Here is a 23,035-nt window from a genome sequence, read left to right on the forward strand (position 1 = left end):
GCGTTTGCCCCGCCGCCGTCGATGCCGCTGTGCTGTCCCTAGGAAAGTGAAAGTACTAGGACAATGACCCTTGCGCAGTGTGTCGGTGGTCACATGGTCTGTCGCGGGTGCGGGACCATGGCCCACGGCTCGATGCTTGCCCTGTGCCCACCACTAAAATGTTGGAGGCCACGTGACTGAGCCGCACCGCCTGGAGTCCGAGCTAGAGGAGGTGAGAGCACCTCTTGCCTCCTCTTACAGTCGCGAAGGCTCAATGAGAAGCTTGCCGACCTGTTCGGCGATTTGTTTGGTCACCAGCTCGCCGCAATAAGGCCGCGTGCTACACGCGTGCAGATATTGACCCCCCCCCCCCCCCCCCTACTTCTCTGGCATTCGCGGCATGTTAGTTATTTGCCACCAAGTGGAAGAACACATTTCTTACTATAAGGTTCCACACACAAGCGGCTATCGTGTGGCGCTGCTAATCACGAGGTCATGGGGTCAAATCCCGGCCGCGGCGGCCTCATTTCGATGGGTGCATAATACAAAAACGCCCATGTCCCGTGCATTGGGGCCACGTTAAAGATCCCCTGGTGCTCACAATTAATCCTGAGTGCTTCACTGCGGCGTGCCTCATAATAAAATCGTGGTTCTCTCTCGTAAAACCCCAGGATTCAATTCAGTTCACGCGTCTCCTCAACACGACAGCACCGTCGTCTTGCAACAAGCGTCGTTAGTCGAGAGCTCAAATCTGCATAGCAAGTAGATACCTCCTCCCAGGCACCTGATCCGTCGCTAGCCTTGATTTCCTCGATCCAACCCGCCGTCCGCCCAGAATTTGCAAACTTCGGCCTTCATGCTGTTTGCCTGGTACGCGCTCATGAACCCCAGTATTCTCCCGTGTCCACACTACATTCTAGCTACTGCCCTTCTCGATAACGCAATGGACGGATCCATGGATGCTATGAGCGTCCCCTTTGAAACGGGGTGGTGGGTTGCGCTACCAAGCTCTTATTATTTGGCCTAATGTCCTAGTTTTATTTTTGAGAAACACACAAATACAAAGAATTCCAGGCATCAACCTTTTTGAACCATTACTGGAAACTCTGTTTCTGTATACGACTCCGTTGTTTGTGGTCTCCCTACTTTTCTACCACCAAACCTCCAACCGCCTCTTACTAATCTCTACAGCTGACATTTTTACTTTGCCCGTGCTATCCCTGAGCCCAAGGACTTCAAGGAAGTCAGAGGAGCCTAGACTTGCAGCTGGGTAGATTTCTTCACATTGCAATAAAACATGTTCCGCCGTTTCTCTAGCTTTACCACAGCAAGCACATGCGGCTGCGTCCTTGGTGTACTTCGCTTTATAACTGCGCGTTCTAAGGCATCCTAATCTCGCTTCTAAAAGTAAGCAGCTTCCCTTTGAGTTATCATAAATTGTTTCTTTCCTGATTTCCCTTTTTCCTTTGAGGTAGTTAGTCATAGTTATTTGACTAGTCATAGTCATAGACATACGCAACACGTCCTAATAAAGCGCCCCCTACAAGCCCACGTCCTGCCATGGCCGACACATCGGTAAACTGCTCATTATTGCCGCAACCGTTCGGAATCTTCGGCTGCTCACGCCCATGTAAAGGTCCCTTCGACTTCACTACGCCCGTCCCAATTACTCCTTCTGCGATAGCCGTGGATAGCGCTTGCTCCCTTTCGTCAAGCCTGCAATCAGCTGCATTGATGACCTTCACAAGAAATCCTCGCTTGACCTTGCGCACAAAACACATGCCTCTCGGACGTTCATCTCAATTATATCCCTATAAGCGCGTTCATAAATACTAGGGTGCTCGTTTCTGTTATGAGCGGTATTCTTCACCGTCAAGCTCAAAAAAAAAAAAACCTTACACCTTCATCGAAACTATTTGTGCGAGTCGGGATCGACGGAACGATCGCTATTATTGGTATGGGGCTTGCGCGAGTTGCAATCGTCGACCGACCCACTTCCGGCCTCTTCACCGTCATAGCACATGGCACTCATGAACTCATACCTATAGCCTCGACTTTCACACCACCCATTATGCCCTCTGCGACTGTTAGGCCGGCTATATTCTCTGGGCCTTCTCTCTGACCCTCATCTCTGAAGTTATGCCCACGCGCGGTGTCCCCTTTAGTACTCACGATCACATACAACCGGCACCTGCCTTTCTCTTGTTAATTTTCAATGACCACGCAAGTGCACCCGCAAGGATTATAACTGGCCCACACTTGTTCACTGCAAGAACACCAATCTGGCATTTCTCCGCATACGACTCCTGCAGCTTATACAATGCCTCGACGTCACTTGCGTAGGGGTGCGGCAGACATTCGGCGCTGGCGTGACGAAATGAAACCAAGGGGAACCATCCTCGTTAGACAGTACCGACATGAAATTAAAGAAAGAACAACGTTAGATTGACGTTTACTGTGCGTTCCACTCATACCAGTGCGTATACACAGAGCAACTCATCAGGAACACTAGTGTGCTTATAATATGCTTGTGCACAAGGGTCATATGTCAGCAGCGAAAGGGAGAACAAGAACTTGCGAGGTGGTCTACCATTGCATTCTTTTCGCTTAGGAAACTGACTCAACGGGAAAACGCAGGCAAATACTTAATCGGGATCATTAGCACGCAGATTTCATACGTTTCTAAAGATTTTAGACTTCCTGCTTGCATGCACTTACGCCGATTTTCTTATTATCTTGCATTCTATTGGTTCATATTGTGTGAGCGAATGATCTACAGTTCTTACTTCGTCGATAAACCATGTCATCCTACAAATTCTTCTCTGGGTGTGTTTAGCTGTTGAGGCCCATGTTTCTCTGGGGTCTCCTGGCGATATCCCCCACGATAACGGGCCAAGGCCATAGAGGGAAAAAAAGTCGCAGTTTCGCCCGAAAGGCGAAACATCAACTGCGCTAGCAAATTAGTAGAGAGCTATACGGAGTTAGGATAGTAGTTTTATCAGCTGTATTAACTTCGCTTACTAACTGAACTAACAAGCATGGTGTCAGCGCGACCAAGTAAACGTGAATAGATCCCACTCCATGACCGCAGACAACCGCTGCCAAAACGCTGGCGTGAGCAAGCGCGGCGGGAGCCGCGAGCGAATGTTCGTGCAGTATATCGCTTCAACGGAAACTGAGCGGCGAAAGCATAGCGCATACAAAGGTAGGAGCCGTGTGCAGATCACTTTCAAGATACGTGCGCGCGACCGCCCGCAGCCACGCACGCAGTTGTTGGCAGAGTAGAAGCCGCACCCCTCCCTCCCGCGTTGCCTTCTCGCTTTCCTCTTTTCGCGCGCGAGGTTCAGCCGCCAATTCCCCTTGCAACCGGTTGCAAAAGACACAGTTAACTGGTGCCGCAGCACAACGTCGCCCCTACTCCCACCCTCCAATCCCCCACGGCCTTTCGCGCGACGGAAGACATAGCGTTTGCTCTCCGCCGTGCGTTCGCTCTCCGTGAAAGCGAGCGCCCTTCGCACGCTTTCACTCGCGCATACAGCCTACGGCACGCGGCGACGATTTTATCGCCATTGGACTTTATACAGAACCTCACGGCGATGGCTACGGCAGAAATCCGCTTGGAGTGTCCATATAATTGCTATCGCAATAAAATACAGTTCCGCTTCTTGTTTAACTAGCACCGTCAAAGCCCTTCCTGGGTCCGCTATTGAAACAGATTGTAATTTATGAACCTCATCAGCAACATCTCATGCCGCATGCTAAATATAGTCGAAACACTGCCGCTGGACGCACAAGGTAAAATAGCCACCGTAACCTTTGAAAACCACACATACCTGGTCTTTCACTTAAAACAAAAGCTGGTTACTTCGTTTCGTTCCCGTACCAGCGTTTGCACAAATTGACATGATATATGCCACAAGTAGGACGTGCACCCTAGCTGCACCCGTTGCCCAACATGTGGGTAAACGTCTTGTTTCTTACCACTTACCAAGACAAAACCAAACAACATGTGATCGCAAAAGGTACATCGAAATACCAGCGTATCCAGACTGTTTTTACCTAACCGCGTGCCTCTATAACTTATTTGCTTGTTATACGCCACGGTATTTTTATAACCTAACAAGGAGAAAGCATATCATCATTATCATCATCATTGTCGTGTCCTCCTATTTCTTACGCCCACTGCAAAACGAAGGCCTCTCCCTGCGATCTCCAATTACCCCTATCTTGCGCTAGCTGATTATAATTTGCGCTTAAAAGTTTCTCATTTTATCACCCCACCTAATTTTATGCCATCCTCGAGTGGGATTTCTTTGCCTTGGCACTCAACCGTAAATGGTTCCCTGCTTATCTGTCCTACGCATTACGTAGTCCTGTCCAGTTTCATTTTTTTACTCCTAATTATCTACGAGTGTTTTATACCCCTGCACAGATAATTGACACGAAAAAAAAAACTTTCTGTTCGGAATATCCTACTTTCTTTCTGCTGTATGCCGTACTGCCTGCATTTCTTTCAGCGAAAGGCCCTTCTTTTATTTCCCGTTCTTTTTTGTTTGCGTCACATATGCCTTTAACGTCAGAGGCAGCAAACCACAGAATTTGCGCGTTACGCATGGTTGCTGCACTGAGCACAAGATTTATTTCTAAAAAGAACTTTTTGCCGTTGGTTGAAGCATTGTAATTGAACCACACAGCGATAAAATCGTTATGACTAGACAGCTCTTGTATTCTAGTGCAGTGCATTGTTCACTAGCCATCAATAGTCTACTACGACAACACTGCAACCACAGCCGAAAATGTTCTCTTAGAGTGACGTATTTCTATTCTAGCGGTATCCTTGTACGCTCGGTAGAACAAAAAACAATGAAATCGTTTTATCCTCACGCATCCATTTTTTTTCTTTGCTTATGCAGGGCTTGCATGAGAGCATTGATTTATTTTGCAAACGCAGATACGCAATACGAAGCTCGGTCGAAGCTGCGCCATGACATCGAAGCCTCCTAAAGAGCAGCTGGTTGTATACATTCTCTTAAGTTTTGATATTATTAACTTTATTCGCGTAATCTAGAACTAGACGCACAACACGCAAGTAGCTGTGCGTGATTCATCCTTTATACCGTGCCCGTTTTACTTATGCGTGGCGCTTTTTAACGGTGATACATTGCTTCCTTTTTGTTCCGCAGAGAATATATTGAAATCTATTAATAAATTACTACTTTGGTTTAGGGTGCCATTTTTCAGCCAGGAGTTTTCTTTGCCCCGAAAAACGAGGTGGTAAGCCTTCGGTTGTACGTGGCGCAGACCTAATACGTGCTAGCGAATTGCTGGGTGAGAGCCTGTAAACGTCGAGACGAATAAAATAATATACAAAACATTTTCTACAAAACATTCGGAGTGCTCATAGTCCGGAATGTACATGTGGCCACGCGGATGAGGATGTACAGCCTCTTAGAATGTCCGCGACACACACACAGACAATGACTAGCACGTGATTTAAGTGCCATTAGACCGCAGGACCTTCAGCCTCAGAAAGATCTTCGGTCCTTGGCCAACATATTCATTGCAAAGATGGGCGTTAATGATCCTCCAAAGATTTCTCGAAGTGAGCAATATTCTCGGAAACTATTGCAAAGAGTATTGATCTGTGATAAGCTCCCTCTATGGGATTTTTTAGTTTACTTGATTTTGGTCAGTTCAACACATGGGTTCATGTGCCTTCATTTAAATCTAATCAGTGCTTTCCTATGTGCCCTGATTTTAGTACAGTTACGTGACCGGACTTTGTGTCCATTTTAGTGCACCTATGTTACTGAACTTTGTGTTGCTGTGTTTCTGAGTTGACTTTCAGTTTTAGCGTGGCATTAGTGTACTTATGTGACTAGACTTTGTGTTATTGTTATTTGTAGTCTACTTTTAGTTCTAATGCGTGTAGGTGAATTCTGTTTTTTATATGTCTATGCGAAAAGGAGTATCCAGCGCCATCTAAAGGCGACAATATCTCTCAATACCATATCACAAAAAGAAAGAAATACCCGCCTCAACCACCGCCACGGGGAATGGACTGGTACATTTAAGCAATATCATGATGGCAGCCGCATACACTACTCACTGAGCTTCTGCAAAAGTACCGGTTCAAAGCCTATGATGGAACATCAACGATAATGCAGAAATTATAGCCCTTCGCGCTGCTGTTGCCTTCGGAAATGGCGAGGTACCATATACATGGTGAATAGCCTGTGATTCCGATGCATCACTCCAGAGTTTACTGTTCGCTCTGCGTCACAGGTCACAGGGACCACTTCGTCGAGGAGCTCAGACAAGTCCACCATCAACCAACTCACAAAACACACGAGATAATATTTCAGTGGTGCCCTAATTACCGTGCCTCGCATGGTAGCGATAAAGCAGGCACAGCTGCCCAAGACAGTGCTACGTGGGTTGCCATCACTATTTTGTGGTCCGATGCGGCGAAAAAATTTCGCGCGCTGGCAGGTCACCTAGCATTGCACTGACGGAATGCATCCGAATTTACAAGCGACGCACTCACATCTTGGACCCTAATTTATGACTTCGTATTCTGCTCAAACTCTGATAATATACAGGATCAGCTTTGGACTTGTTCCCACGTTCAACACACAGTACAAGAAATATTTTCTGCCCACCAGATTTCACCCCACTCATAGAGCCAATAGATCACTTCGCTTGAAAAAATATGATGCGTCGAACATCGTATAGCCAGAGAGGTATTCTAGAATAATTCTCCGGTTGACTACTCTACAAAGGAGGATTGGGTAAAGGCAGAAAGAATGAGAAGAAAAGAAGTTGAAAAAATCTGTCCTACACTAAAACTTTTCAACCAGCCCCGATAATCTTAAAAACACAAAATCACTTTTAAAGCATTTCGGAACGACGTCGGCTGAGAGCATGGTCCGAGAATTCTGGCTTCCGTAAGGGAACGGATGTCAATCTTGTCGAGCGTGGTATTGACACTTTTGTTTGTTCATTGAAACGACTACAATCGCACAGAATGTGCACTATCGCCTCTTTCCACCACGAATTTCCCATTCCAGACCCCTGGTCACTCCTATGACGTAGGAGTATATGATAGCAAAAGTTCCTGCAAGCCAGACACCACAAATGACTGTTAGCTCCCGTCGTGGTAAGCCATGCGGAAGCCGGAGCTCTAAGTGCCGATCTAAGAAACAAAGGCAAACGCATTGTAACGTCTACCGAATTCCATTGGACCAAAGTGAGCTAATGAGAAAGCACATGGAGGTTTCCCGCTGCATCAGTATAGCAACGCAATCATCACTGTCATGGGCAGATTGAGTGGCTGCATCTGCTTGCTGCAGTTTCACGTCCTTTCTCAATGTCCAATGATCAATTCCTATTGTCTCTGCGGTAAGCTGTTCCTCGGTAAGTTGTTACTCAGTTCTGCGGTATAATGCAGAGGGCAAATTCTCGAGGAGATGATAGGTCGTTTCGAGGGCAGTGCCTGACTGATGAGTTGAAGTGCTGCGCACGGAGTTGCAAGTTTGGTAGCCATCGTTGAGGTCAAGTGCAATGTCTTGAATTGTATCTCAATAGATTTTTCTGGGACACATACTGCAGCTGCTGAACTAGAGTGCATGGCTGATTCATCGCCGTAAGCATGTAAGCGGTCACAGTGAACTTCATGTAGTAGCAATAATATTGGCTGCCATAATGCTGCTGGCGGCATTTATGCCTTGTGATAGTCCCCTCGCCTTCACTGTGCCGGAAATGGTAAGTCTTACTTGAAGTGAGCTACTTGGAGAATATGGTGGATCATTTTGATACCGCAAATAAGATTGTCTTGTGATCTCGAATACTACACCTTCGTGTTAGCTCGGTTTGTGGAGCAAAATAAATATTTGCCTATCTCTCGCTCACGACGTTACTTCACCCTTCTACCCATGTGTTGCTTGGAATTGCATTTTCAAAAGCCTGCTCATTTCTCATTGGAATGGCCAATAGCCCATTTTGTGAATATTGCGGCTGCAGTGTGCAAAAGAACTGTGAGAGCTCCAAGTGAGGCTTCGGCAGCAACATTGCGGGCTCTACTTAGTTGTGTCGCAGAATGGCGGAGCCTTGCTTCTGCATTATGATTTTATTTATTGCGATAGAATTATAGGCGAACTTCACACACTGCGGAGGCATCACATTCTTCTGACGAATGGGACTACCAGCGTTTCATTACCAGTTCGATTACCAGCGAAGCAGTTTGCACGTGACATAGAGGCAACACATAATTTAGATCAAAGGTATAAACAGTGGTGATGACGGCGGTCATCCCGAAGAAAGACACAAGCACGCACACGTTTATTTTGATCGGTGGTCTTGATCGGCCGCATACATTCGCGTGGAAGATTACCGCCACCTCGGGGAACCACAGGAAACTACACACGCGCGACGGGACCGCCACTTCGGGAGAGCGGAAGGAAACTAGGTACACAAGCGCTTAGAATGATGACAAAGAGAGGGCGGTGCGAGCGTACACATGGCCTACGCGGGTCGCACCGCTGCAAATCTTTGAGAAACGCTTATGTGCCTGCGAGTCTACTGATCCTGAAAATGGTGCCAATTGATAACTAATGTACGGAACATGCATATCCAAGGGAGGAGACACAAGCGTTTGCATAGAATAAAGCTATTTTGCATCCATTTCGGGAGCTGAGTTTTTTCGCACGCAGATTTGTTAACGGACACGAAAACTCCATGGAACCGTAGCCATAGATAGCTTCACTGTAAAATATGGGCTGATGCATAAGGATGTGCAGTCTAACAAAGCTCCCCAAAGGGCACTGCTAGAAATGAAAGGATGCTGCAACAAAAACATGTAGGGTGTCGACATACCGGAGTGCGTCACAATGTGCGGTTTATAACAAACTGATAAATAATACGAGGATAGAAACGTCACTGTGGTATATGAGAGTGTATCAGGTCGCCCTTGACACAGGCGCCCGTTGCTGCCCAGACGCCACAATCATCGCTTTCCTAGTATGCAATTGTACAGGGTGCTTCAGTTAACTTGGGCAAAACTTTAAAAATATGCAAATGCTACGTAGCTGGACAGAACCAATTCAGATAACGTTGCTTGCCGTCGCTTGGAGATAGATTATTTGGTGCATCCCGCCTAATAAGATAATTATTCTTAAATCATTTTTCAATTTTTCAATTATCATATATTAGATTAAAATTGTCAATGAGAAAATTGTAGAGCAATATGAGCAACTGCCGATACAGCTTTTGGTTGCTCAATACATGCTACATAAAAGCGTTTTTCCGTGCGTGAAAGAATCCCGCGAATACACGCAAAGTACCTCGAGCGACCAGGGGCACGGCAATTTTGGATGTATAGCGGGCTTTTTTCATGCTTATAAAAACAATTGCACGCTCTCTGGTGTTGTGACCAATCCAAAAAAATGGTCGGGAACATTCGAGACACGCAGTTACTTGTCTAACCGGTGGTGGAAGAAGCTTACCATTTTTTTTTTTGTATGTGTGTGAAAATGGAATTCGGCAAAATAAATGCAGGCAACTAGCTTTTATCGTTTTTATTTTCTGTTTAAACAGATAACTCGGAACACTATTTATAACCTGTGAAAAAAGAGTTGACGGGTGGGGTGGGTGACGAATGCGCGCTGGCCAATTTGCCCACGCCAGACGCCACGTAACCGCTTCAAACCACTACCTTTATACAACTTAGTGTGAGGAGCTGGCGTTGATTTGAGCTGTGCGTAAACTAGGGCTGTAAGCATACCAAGATCAGAGTCTGTGTGCTGATAGTTTCAATTTTCGACTATAGTTCTAATTGTCGTCGGATGTCTTCGAATTCTTAGTTTTGTTAGTTAGCGGATAAGGTAGTTAAATCGTAGTGCGCTAAACTGGTATTGCAATTGTGCTGCATGGCCACAGCTGTTTCGGAGCGGGCACGATTGTTAAACGTCTTCTTTAAAAAAATCAATTTGCATATTGCAGTCGCCAGTATTGTTAGCAATGAGACCATTTCACTCGAGGTCAGACGTTAACGTAAACCCTACCTATGTTTCGGAAATCTGGGTAGTGCTGTACAACTAAATGTATAAATGAACTGAGGAAGGCACAAGTATGTCTAACTGTCATGCTTACGCATTTTCCCCCATTAACTGACACTTACCATTTAATGCCGCAGTCTACTAGCCTAGTGCGAGGCGCACTGAGTTTCAGGTGGTCTGAAGTTTATATATATATATATATATATATATATATATATATATATAATAATAATAATTTATTTCTGCCTCAAGAAATACAGACAGAGGAGTTGCAGAAAAAGATGTCGTAAACAGCTTGACTTGGCCGCAGCCCCGAAATACAAAGCAGCAGCGACCGGCAATCTTATCGCAGACATGACGGCTTGTTTCTGTAATATCTAATACATGGCAGTTAATGTTCGCCATGATGTTATTTACGAAGACCAGAAGCCATAGTGACCTCATTAGGCACCCGTGAGGAACACTGAACATTAAAAAAGATACTGTGACTGTATTTTGTCTTTGTAACAAAATGAGCAACGCGTGTGACACTTCTTACGTGCACTACCATTACACCCCAAGCAATAAAAATGACAAATATGATTTCAATCAACGGTATCAGTTTAAAACTCAGTGAAAAGAACATCGGAACGCGGGACGCCATTTCAAAAACATTGTTGTCACTCTTGCAGATTCGCACCTCTGAGCTCACTCGAGCGTGTTCACACTCACTCATGCGATGGTTTCAGGCAGAGTGAACCACAGCTTGTCAATTATTTGTGAGTTTGTCGACTGAGTGTTATAGTCGCGTCGTAGCATTTGACTTAATCATAGTGTCTGAGGTCTACTGTTAGGATGCGAGGAATATTTGTGTTTATCAGATATTCAATAGTGCCAGAATTTCTTTTTTTGTAAAGTGACAATGAGCCATCAACCTTACAGAACTTACAGGAAAGTGAGAAACTTAACAATGAGCACCAAGAAATTGTCACAGAATTGCCATAGATTTTCTAATTGATTGATAATTATTTTACAGTATGCGGTATGCCAACATCTGAATAAAACAAAATTGAACATATTCAGTATGATCATCTAAGTTTTATTGGAAAGTATATGAACAGCTTTAAACAGAGTACTATTTTTTTATAGCTGTAAGCAACAATCATGGAACGTTGAACTCAAGCCCAATTAGGTTGCTTAGAAAAGAAGATTAGTACACTGAAGCAAAGGATATTTCAAAGCTTTAAAAAATTGTCTTACTCTGGAGGAGGAGGAGGAAACAACTTTATTTTGTTAATTTGGCTTAGTGAGAGGTGGCTACCAGGTGATGCCTTACAACCACCTTCTCGGCTCTTTTGAGGGCCTGAAGTTGAACCTCCAGGTTCGGGTTCATAAGTATCGTTTCCCACGCTTCAGGCGAAGGAGCGGCCAGGAGATCTGGTGGGGGGGGGGGGGGGGGGGGAGGATCTTCTCTGCACTCCCAGAGAATATGATTTAAGGAAGCTATGGACCCACATAATGAGCAGTGTGGGTCTGTCAAGTCAGGGTAAAAGTGTGCGTATATTTGTGGGCTGGGAACGGCGATCATTCAGTCATCGTTCAAGCAATTTTTTCCCATTAAGCATGGACCTGGCCTTGCATCTATCAGACCAACTCACATGAAGCTTCTTTCCGCTGATGTCTCACCTGTCCTTGCTGATATTGTTAACGATATCTTCCAATTTCAAACTTACTTTGTGTTGGTAAAATAATTCCTGTCTTCAAAAAAGGCAATCGTGAAAATATTCACAATTACTGTCCCAATTGTATATCGCCATTTTTAGCAAGGTTATTGAAAAACTTATCTACACTCGCCCCATGAAGTACCTAAATTAATCTAGGCTTATTCCAGTTTGGGGTCAGACATAGCTATTCAACTGAGTCAGCACCAATTCCCTTAACTTACAAAATTAACCAAGCCATTTATCTGGGTCTAATTGTAGGGGCTATATTTATTGATCTTACAAAGGCGTTTGACACACTAAATCCGTGCATCTTATTAAATAAGCAAGAACAGTTCGGCATTACTGGTCTACCTCTCGAACTTCGCCGCTACTTGTTTAATCGTTCCATTGTTTGTGTAAATTATCATTGCTCTACAAATAAATTAATTACCAGTGGTATTCCTGAGGGTTTCATTTTAGGTCCGTTGCTTTTCTTATTATTCATCAATGACTGACCAACTGTACTGACAGACTTAGAGTGCCTATTATATGCCGACGACACCACTCATCTCAGCAAACAATAAACGCCCAGCAAATTACACTCAATACTGATTTCTCCAACGTCTACACGTTGTGTACCTTAAGCAAACTGCGTATAAAACCAGTTAAAACAACGTTTGTTCTGTTAAATAGTCCATCAAAAATAATAGCAAATACCATAACAATTGCTTTGAATGATTATGGAAAACCAATATCTTAAAAAGGGAGATTTCTTCGTGTTACCCTTGACAAATGCCTAAAATACCACTGTCATGTCAGTTCTTTACTGTGCAAAGTGTCATTTGGCATTCCTGTTCTCATCCAAGCACGTGCATACTTTCACTACATATTCTTACTTCCTTATATCATGCATATACAGGGTGTTTCAGCGAACACTTTCAAATAATTTTAAAGGTTGCCTGTGCCAGATGGCACAATTCTAGTTCATGACCTGGTCTGCCCGAAGAGGCGGACATTACTTCCACGAGAAATTGAAATGCATAATCGACGAATTAACAAAAACTAACTAATTAGGTTTTTAATTATTTACCTTATGACCCATATTGCAATTTACAAATTCTAGCCGTGGAGTTCGCAAGGCGGATCCACTTGGAACGAATTCTCACGATGACACCAGTTTCAAGTTTTTCCCGTACTTTGGCGTTCCGGTTACTTTTGTGTTTCAATTTATAAAACTAGGTTTTTTTTAATAAAGTAACCGGCACCGGTTACTTTTGTGCTTCAATGTATAAAACTAGGTTTTTTTAATAAAGTAACCGGAACGCCAATGCATTCCTCCGCAACGTTCGGGAATTAATATCTCGAAACTGGTGTCATCCTGAGAACTCGTTCCAAGGGGATCCGCCTTGCGAACTCTACGGCTAGAATTTGTAAATTGCAATACAGACCATAAAGGAATTAGTTAAAAACTTAATTAGTGAATTTCTGGTAATTACTCGGTTATATATTTCTTTTTTTTTTGCAAGTAATGGCCGCCTCTTGGGGCAGACAAGCTCATGAACTATAATTGTGCCATTTACCACAGGCAACCTTTCAAAATTTTGCGCTGAAACACCTGGTATAGGTAGCCATTTAACATATTGTTTGTCTACATGAGGCAACACATATCCTACTCACATCAAGCCTTTAGAACGCCTTCAAAACCAAGCAATAAAGATCATGACATTTAGACCGATGCGCTGCCATTCCCGACCTATTTACGAACTTCGTGTTCTACCCTTCGGTTCTTGTTTCAATATAAGTTATCACTTCTAATGTTTCCCTTCCTTAATCTTGACCTACCTACGGATGACCTTTGTTTGTGTCGCATCGTTAATTCATACAACACAAGGTTTCCTGAACAGAATAACCTCCTTTTACCAAAAATCGCATCAAATTATGAAAAGTTTACCCTCAGATTCGGGGGTATAAGTGTTTGGAATGCAATTATTGCAGACAATAATATTGCCTCTGCTTTGCACTCCTTTAAACGAAAATTAAAAATAAAATTGTAAGAGCTGCTTTCTCTGTGATCTATTTTTTTCGTGTACTGTTTTTCCCACCTATTTCTTTTTTTTTCCTTTTCTTTTCTGCCGACGCGTATCTTTAGTTTTTTTGTGGGAATTTCTACTATTTATAAATTTCTTCACTCTTATTGGTTATGATGATTTTAAGCAAATACGTTTGTGTTGTATTGTTATAAATTCGCGAGATATACGATCTTGATAATCTCTCTTTAAGCCTGTGTTAGCTTATCCTAATGAAATAACCTTTTTTAAGAGCACATTTCTGTATTTCATTGTATTATCATGTTATTTTGTATTTATTTAACATTCCGCTGTGTGTAATCGCTTGATTAATGTATCTTGCTGCTGTTTATAAGATAATCTTGTATGCATTGTGAAACAGGAGGTCCCCGGACAGTTCTACCTTGGGGACCTCCTAATGTACTCCTGAAGATGTATGCTTATTTTCTCTTGAGCTGCAAATAAACTTCAAACTTCAAAACCTAAAAATATCCCATCAGCTGTCTGAATAACGCAGTATTATGTAGCTGACTCACTGACTGAGTGAGCACAGTGAAGCAATTCGGACTAATTTTAACTACCTTACCGTCCGTAGTCTTTAACTACCCCACATTCCCGAGCTTTACGGTATACAAAATCGAAAAATGCGCGTACAGAATAAAATACAGGAAAGTGAAGAAAAATATTTTTAGTGAGTCAAGTGAGTAATCGCTTTGAAAATCGCTCGATGAGTATCAAACAATACGTTCTCTATTGTGTTAGTGGGAAATATGGTTTTACACTATTTCTGTGCCTTATCGAAAAACATCTTCGAAAAAATGCCATGCGTCAACTGCGTCTATTTGCGCAGTGCTTCGCGACGGTTTTTCAATGTGCAATTGTTTTTCCCTCGAAACTAACATCTCACCTTAAAGCACGTGCACGTCATACAACAAGACTGTCATATGCTGTCCCAAATACCAAGAAAATGACTCATGCTAGAAATGTCAAACTACACATCGATACTGAAACCAAACAAATATGGGAAGAGCTTGTCGAATAAAAAGAAAAAGAAAATAGAGAGCGAGAGTAACATGTTTTGTGTGTGTGTTTCGGAATTCGCATAGGTGTTTTCAAATACAAGCTGTAACTCTAAGCAAATTTAATGCTTGCGGGCAATGACGAAGAACTCTAGCTTTCGCATTCTGGTCCTTCTAGCCATATGTACATTTTTTCCAAGCATAGAAAAAACAGAACACTTTACTGCTTTCTCACTTGGCTACTCAGTTGCCGCAGTGGAAGGACCAAAATATCAGACAGAAAATGCGATGTCCAATGGTTCTACTGTAGTTAAACGTGTACAACATTTTCCACAATCTGCTCTCGACGGCGATGAAAGGCCGCCCGATAATGGTGAGTAAAAACTGTTTGGGACCTTCACAAAGCTTAAGCATCTAGTATTAATACCCGCGGAAGCGATTGCGCATGAACTAGATGGAGAACAATCGTGAGTGCATAGACGCTTTTCTTCGGTCAATTTAGGCACTGCGACAACGTCATGAAAGCGGATCTCGATAGGTACATCTGGCATACTGCTTCGCAGGTGCTTCATTTTTGCGAGTGGACGCCTTGACGTAATTATACATGTTCGTGCCTTTCACAAGACGAGCTGATTATGTCCGAAAGTTCCTGAAGTTTGTCGTTAATTCTATAAGTACATAGACGGGTCTAATGAGGAGTTATTTATTTATTCATTTCGCATACTTTCCTGACCCGAAGGCATTACAGAAAGGAGTGGTAAGTTCAAAAAATAAGCAGTACATTATTATACAATAATAGGTTTTACAAAACGGTAGAAAATACATTGGTATTGAACTCGTCAACATCACAAATGGCAGCGACAGAGGTAGGAAGGTCGTTCCAGTGAGCGCTGGTCTTGGGAATAAAAGAACCATGACACATGGCTCTGTGATTGGGTATCTAGAACTAGCTGGCTTTTTTTTAACACGAAAGTGTTTTATTCCGGGGTCCACCAAGACTTCACTGACGTATTTCCGTCACGGAAATACGTCATAGAACATAATACAAAGAAAGAAACCAGAAGAAAAAGTTCCACAAACATGCAAAATTTGGGAATCGAACCCACGACCTCTCGGTCCGCGACGATAGATCGCCGAGCGTTAACCCATTGCGCCACAAACGCATTCGCAGAGAGCTACACAGACGCGCCTTATATATCTAACACTCCTCCGTGTACCCGCGCTCTTGCTCGGGGCGGTGCGCCGCCTATGAGCAGAAAAGAGAAGTACTGCATTATGACACTAAAGCCCGGGATACATGGAGCGAACTTTCTCGACGAACTTCACGCGTCAAGTAACGACGCGGCGACACGACGCAGGATGTTTGCTGTGTTGCATACATGCGGCGAACGCCGCCGCGCGTTGGCCGCCGTGTTGGCGGCGGTCCCGGCCGCCCGCTTCGAACTGAATTTGGCGTTGTCCTTGTAGAATTCACTTAGTTGGAAGCAAATGACTGCGGTAAACGGCTTTCGCTTAGTCTCAGGCCGCTTCGACGACAGAGTATTATGGATAACCTTGAGTAGTTTTCGAGATCGCTTCTCGTTTCGAACGCGTCTAAGCCTAGCGAAAGAAATATCCGATGCCAACGCCATCTATCGGGGAAGTCGGGAGATAGGCATGACGACAGCATGTGGCCTCTGAGATCAGAAGATTTCTGTTGAAGGTTGTTGTAGAGAGCTTGCACTGCTTGTCTGTTTCCTCGCAGATCAGCGGATATGGGATGTACAAATACAACGCGATTCCTGAGAGATCATACTAGGAACTACTCAATCGGTGCAGAGACATGCAGACACAGCAACACCAACGCGATTGCAGACGACGCGGAAAAGGCGCGCGCGCGCGAAACACCAGCATGCATTGCGACCGGAACTAGTGCCTCCTGATTGGCTGTCGTCCACCGCTGCGCGCTAGACGCTTCCGGCGGCGGCGTTCGCCCGACGAAAATGTTTGGACAGGCAGATCGGCTGCGGACGGCAAATTTCTTGACGCCGGCCGTCGGACGTTCGCCGCCCGACGAAGTTCTTCGCTCGGACGCCGGTTATTCGCTCATGTATTCCGGCCTTAACGCGCACCGACAGTGAACGCTTCGGTGGTCTCAGTACTACGACGCCTCGATGCCAGCATTCGAAGGGACGCTGGCATCAAGAAGCACTACCAACGCCACCTAGGTGGCGTTCACCGTACTCAGCACAGCGGAGCGTGGCCTCCGCAATTAGCTCTGAAAATGTTTCTGAAGTTGATCGCGGAGGCTGCAATTACGACGCGCTGTACGCGCTGATTTGACTCGGTGACGATTCAGTTACGTGCTTTGTCTTGCGCGTTGTATTAGTGTGTCAGTTACGTGCTTCGTCTTTCGCGTTGTGCTAGCGTGTGCAGCGTAGTGCAGCTTCCATATGCACGACGGTTGCTCATGGTCATCGACGTTGGTAGTCGTGATGGAGGAGACGTGCCACCAGGCGTCAGCGTGGGTGCATCAACGCCTAAGGGCGCTTTAGCCACAAAACACCAATAGACATTATATATCAATGTGCAATAAACATTACACTACTTCTGTGAAGACACGTTTCACTTTCGTGTTCTATACCGATTCCTATATAAGAGGGATCAACCACATTTTTTTTAAGTACCCGTAAACGGAACCTTAACAGAAGGCGCTTCTGCGCTTTTTGTAAAAGAATGTTTTTAATAGTTTTTTTTGTTGATAAATCGTAATGATAGCGCTTAGAATATAAATTGAATCGTAGCATGCAGCAGCTACTGCAAATCGTGTTCCGTTGGTGTGGAACTTGATAAGAAACGCGTCCTGCCCATAGGTGAAGAAGATAGGTGACATTTTAAACACTGTTGGTATCAATGTTATTGTGATCGTAAAGTGGCCATGATGTGTTTCCTAATGTCACTGTCTATATAGACCAGCCGCTCCTTTTTATTGCGATACCAATTATATGGACACTTCAACCGGATTTCTGCCGTCGGCGTCGCCGTCGTCGTCGCCGTCGCCGTGAGGTTCCGCATAGATTCCAAGGGTGATAAAATCGTCGCCGCGCGCCGTATGCGCGAGTAAAGAAATACATTACGCTGCTGTAAAAAAAATCTGGATAAATTATGACCATGCATTCTAAAATTGGCCTGCTCCTTAAGAAACTAAAGTTCTGCTTCGATATTAGACCAAGACACCCAAAAAAATTGTCGCAGTTTCGCCTGACAGGCGAAGCATCAATTGCGATAGCAAACTTGTACAGAGCTATACGGAGTAATGATATTAGCTTTATCAGCTGTATAAATTTGGACATGCAGCAGCATCGGCAACACGCAGAACTGTTGTCGACGCCATCGGCGTTTTGCCCGCGTTCGCTCAAAATGCGTGCGGCGCTTGGTGACTGTTGCCGGAGCCTTTGATATAATAGGCACTTCGTGCCGCAGCTAAACGTCGCCTCCCCCACGGCCTCTCGCGCGTCGGAAGAAGGCTCGTTTGCTCTACATATATGGTGATGTAAAGGAGGAAAGAGACGCCTACTTCTGCAGCCCTTAAGCGAGCACGGCGCAGAACGCGCGTTTGTTCTCCGCCGTGCGTTCACTCCCCGTGAAAGACGCGCCCCTCGCGCCCTTTCACTCGCACATACAGCGTTCGGCGCGCGGCGACGATTTCTTCTCCAAATGACGTCATACGGAACCTCACGGCGACGGCGACGGCGACGGCGACGGCGACGCCGACGGCAGAAATCTGCTTTTGTTTGTCCATATAATTGCTATCGCAATAAAACTAGTTGAAGCACGCCATATACATAGACTCTGCCTCATGTGAGAGCAAAATTGTCTCCCTACTTGCAGAACAGGGCAGTCAAATCCATGATTGGCCTGCTTTCGTATGCGCCCAGCATATCTGGCATGCAGCGCGCATCTGTGTGGGTATTTACTTTTGCAACCGAGAAAAAAAGTCAGCTTTGAGTTGACCCGAGTGTCTGAGTGATTGTCCTTCGTTCGTGTCCCGCTGTTTTCGAAGATGCTTATCTACTAACTCGCCCCTCTGGCCAGTTTCAAAGCGATGGTTTAAGTAAGAGATGGTTTTAAGTCGATCATTCTTAATCATCACCGTTCCTGAGAGCTCAGTGTGGAGCACGATTTGGAATTGTACAGGATTAGTTTTTGTGCACTTGATAATGTGCTGTAAACGCTTAAGGTCTGATTGGTGTATAACACAGTAGTGAAATGGAAGCAGAGTTCGGCACCCTGGACGTCTTCCACGGGTTATGCTGCTTTGCGTGTCCCTTATACCCGTCATCTAGTAATGCACGAATAAAATATGATTTCCGTTCATGGCAACATTCCACCTGCAACAATAAATGTAACCACTAAGTAGCCGGTCTAAACAGGCTGGCTTGTCAGCATATAGTTCGTATTTGCTGTAATGTAAATATTCCAATGCCGAAAACATTATATAACATCGCCGTATAATCTAACAATTACACGCACAGATAGCGTTTTATGTCAGTCAAAAATATTTTGCACTTGGACAGCTTAATTTTACGTCTTTGTTCCATCAATCTATTTGTGCACACCACTTTCTTACACAGTAAGTACTTCACCCATGGCTAAGCTATAATTTTTTGTTTTATAGCTCATGAAAGTTTACTTTGTTGCGTGTTTACAACTATGTTTGTAGCAAGCGCTAAATTCCTACAAGACCTTTTTATGCATGCTTATTTGTTGTTGCTTTGTTCTGCTGCAGAAAGGAAATGCACCGCATGCACCACAGAATAATAGGCGCACTTTTAACCTTCATGAGTAACTGAAAAGACGTCAACGGCAAAACTAAAGCGAGCATGCCTCACTGGAAGCGTCACATGTGTGCACCGTGGTAAAAAAGGCGCAGTTTCGCCGGAAAGGCGAAGCATCAATTGCGATAGCAAATTGGTAGAGAGCTATTCGGTAGGGAGGGATAGTACTTTTATCGGCTGCATAAACTTGGACCATTCGCTTTCTAACTGAATTGACAAGCGTGGTGTCATCGCGCACAAGCAAACATGAATAGATCACACTGAATGACCGCAGAACGACTGTCAAAACGCTGGCGCAGCAGCTGCAGCGGGCGAAGAATCGTGCGGCCTATCGCTTCAACGGAAACTGAGCAGCGAATGCACAGCGCATACAAAGGTCAGAGCCATGTGGATATAAGAGACGGTGCGGGCCACCGTCACCACAGCCAGTGCAAGCGTATTTGTTGGCAGAGAAAGCTGCTCCCACCCCCTCCCTGCCGCGCTGCCTACCGCTTTTTTGCTTTAGCGTGAGAGATTGCGTCGCCTATTCCCCTTGCGCTCGTGTAAGATACGCATTTGTGCCCTAGCACAGCGTCGCCCCGCCTCCCTCCCCCCCCCCCCCCATAACCCAGGGCCTTTCGCGCGACGGTCGTGTTAGCTTTTCGCCGTGCGTTGGCTCTCGGGATAGCGCGCGTCCCCCGCGAGCTTAATGCGATCATTAGGACAGCGCCCTGCTTGTCTATTGTACATTTTCTTATACGGCAAAGCTGTCACGCGACTGGGTGACCCCTTAGATTAGGTGACTACGTGACTCCCTAGATTTGTTATTAAATTCACATGTTCTCTGAGGTGCTCGCTGATACACAAGCCTCTTTGGCCTATGGAGCAACTGGCACATGAGAGGGTAATTCGCACTTATAAAGTGGTGCCAGTAAACAAATGCTATTGTGTGTTTCTTATCACAAGTCATTAGGCACCCTGATATAGAGCGATGTGCACTATAACATTTCATGAAAGTCGGCGTTTCCCTCATTCGTATTTTATTAGATGCGAGAGTATCTTATGGGGGCAGTGTCCGTGCTGCGGCGTCCGTACCCACACTGCGCATGCGCAACTCTCCTCATTCTCCTCTCTTACGCAGGTGTGCGCTCTCCTCCTCCCCTCTCCCCTCTCCCCACAGGTGCGGCGCAGCAAATCATTGCATATAACTCTCTCTCTCACTCTCCCACTCTCTCTAAGGGTACGCCGGTAGGCGGCGCTAGTGTCGCGGCGCAGTATAAAGCGTGCCTTCGCTGTGCTTCCGTCATCTCTCTCTGTGCAACGATGTGCGAAAGGCCATGAACAACGTCAATGTCGGCGCTAGTTGAAGCGGCAGCGCCACCGCCGCGGAGCAGAGGAAGGCTCGGGAAGCCGAACGTAAACTTCAGCGTCGGCAAGCGGACCCCGAACTTCGGGCCAGAGAAGCCGAACGTAAACGTCAACGTCGGCAGGAAACTTCTACGGAAGCAACACGGGCTCGGCACGCCGAAGTGGAACGTCAGCGTTATCAAGCCGACCCCGAACTCCGGGCTCGGAAAGTCGAAGCGCAATGGCAGCGTCGAGCGGCAGCTCCCAATCCCGAAGCGACGGGGCAACGCGAGTCTGCGGCCAGAGCAGCAACACGTTCGAGGCCATTACAACGCCCGGGCGTCGACGGTGCTGACGCGTGGTTTAAGCGCAGGACGTCACCCCGTACAAACGTTCTCTTCTCAATACATTCTCTCACTCTAACTTTCATTGGGTTGTGTTGCCAAGTGAAACGAAACGGAAACTCGATGCGCACCCCCCGCGATGCTTTCGCATCTCACCATGGTGCCCGTAGGGTGAGATGATGTGAATTTTCAGCCTGTCATTTGACTTTACTCTATTAGCTTCGAGCTTCAACAGGTACAGTCGCCATCGATATAAAAGGCAACAGCGATTTTTTTAAATAACTCGCAATGCATATGCTCAAATCTAGAAAACTTATAAAATAACAATAGGCTTTCCCGTTAAAGGGTCAGTATCATGGAACACTCTTATGGAGGCCATGTGTGTGTACCACTAGTGGTGTTTGAAAAAATGAAGATGTTCCCCCTCCTACTGATGATAACTGCACCATCTGTTCCATAGCAGTACTCTTTAGCAGAAAAAAAAGCTGCCATATATGACACGTGGTTTCGGATGTCAGCTTAGTTTCTCACAAAGTCCCCAAGTATGCTAAATTAATGCTTCGCTGAAAGGTTTAGTCGAAGTATGCTAAATTAATGCTTCGCTGAAAGGTTTAGTCGAACGCTGTATATTATTAGCAATTTTCGTTACACCATAGACCTCATTCTGTGTACATAGAGTAGCCACATGAATTTTTTTGTCTGTGTGTGTCTGCCATTTATTTGGTTTACTAAGATTTCAGGAACTAAACAACTTGTGGATTTTGTACACAGAGCCTCCTAGGACACAAGTGCCATGTAGCAGAAGGCTGAAGTTAGTAAAATGTTGACTGCCTATTAACCCAGAACCTGCGCAGGAACCAGTAATACCTCTTTTCAGCAATCTTTCGGGCGTCAACGATTACCCCAAAGTGACTTGACCCCCCACTGTTACATTGCCGACATATATGGCGCAAAATGAGCACTAATTGATAAATCTACAAGGTGGTTTCCTTATTCGTGAGCAAGTTAATCTAGAAGTGTTATTTCTTAACAACACACACACAGTGCATATTTTCATTATTAAACGCGCTAAGAATATCGCCCACTTGTGCTAAAAGTTTTGTTATATTCTACTATAAAAACCAATAAACTAGTTTACCTGGACATTTTGCGTCAAGTAGAACTTGGCAGAGCAAGCGCTTCCAGGTTGTTAACTGACGCACCTTGCAAGGCGTGTGTAGATGATTTCAATTAGAAGAATTTAAAACTATAGTCAGCTTTCTACAAGCCGGCGAGCTTCAATGGTGCACAGCGCTGAAAATTGACGCCACAAACTTTTTATATTTTCTTGCACAGGTACAGATGCTGACAGCAACCAAGGATTGATTGCATAATGGGTCATATTGACACGTGAGCCAGGTCTGGCCATGCAGCACAAGGCATATGTGGTAATAGTAAAGTACGTGTTATCAAAATTGTGGGCATAAGAAACCTAAAATCCGTCATTCTCCAAATGTGTAAAATAAATGCTATGAAACCATGGCTCAGACAAACGAGGTGTGGTATGAATATAAAAGATATCTCGCGAAGTAATCATAGGCTAACAATCTAAGGAAGGTATAACATATACCTAACTAAGGTATAGTCAGCAAACCTGATCCAAATTCCGCTTCCTCTATACTGCGCTTGCTCCCTGTCTTCTTCTTCACTACACTACAAAGGAAACTCGTACGGTTTCCTCGAAAGAAAAGCCTCGCAGTTGAAAAAC

General features: G+C 45.0%; 1 long non-coding RNA gene across 1 annotated transcript; it reads left to right on the forward strand.

Moving 5' to 3' along the window:
- Positions 1–23: 23 nt before the first annotated feature.
- Positions 24–22,746, forward strand: LOC125945479 (uncharacterized). Its single transcript, XR_007466918.1, has 3 exons — positions 24–211; positions 15,049–15,174; positions 22,624–22,746. It is a non-coding gene; the product is annotated as an uncharacterized LOC125945479 (long non-coding RNA).
- Positions 22,747–23,035: the final 289 nt, after the last annotated feature.

The sequence above is a fragment of the Dermacentor silvarum genome, chromosome 5 (genome assembly GCF_013339745.2).
Source record: "Dermacentor silvarum isolate Dsil-2018 chromosome 5, BIME_Dsil_1.4, whole genome shotgun sequence".
Lineage (NCBI taxonomy): Eukaryota > Metazoa > Arthropoda > Arachnida > Ixodida > Ixodidae > Dermacentor > Dermacentor silvarum.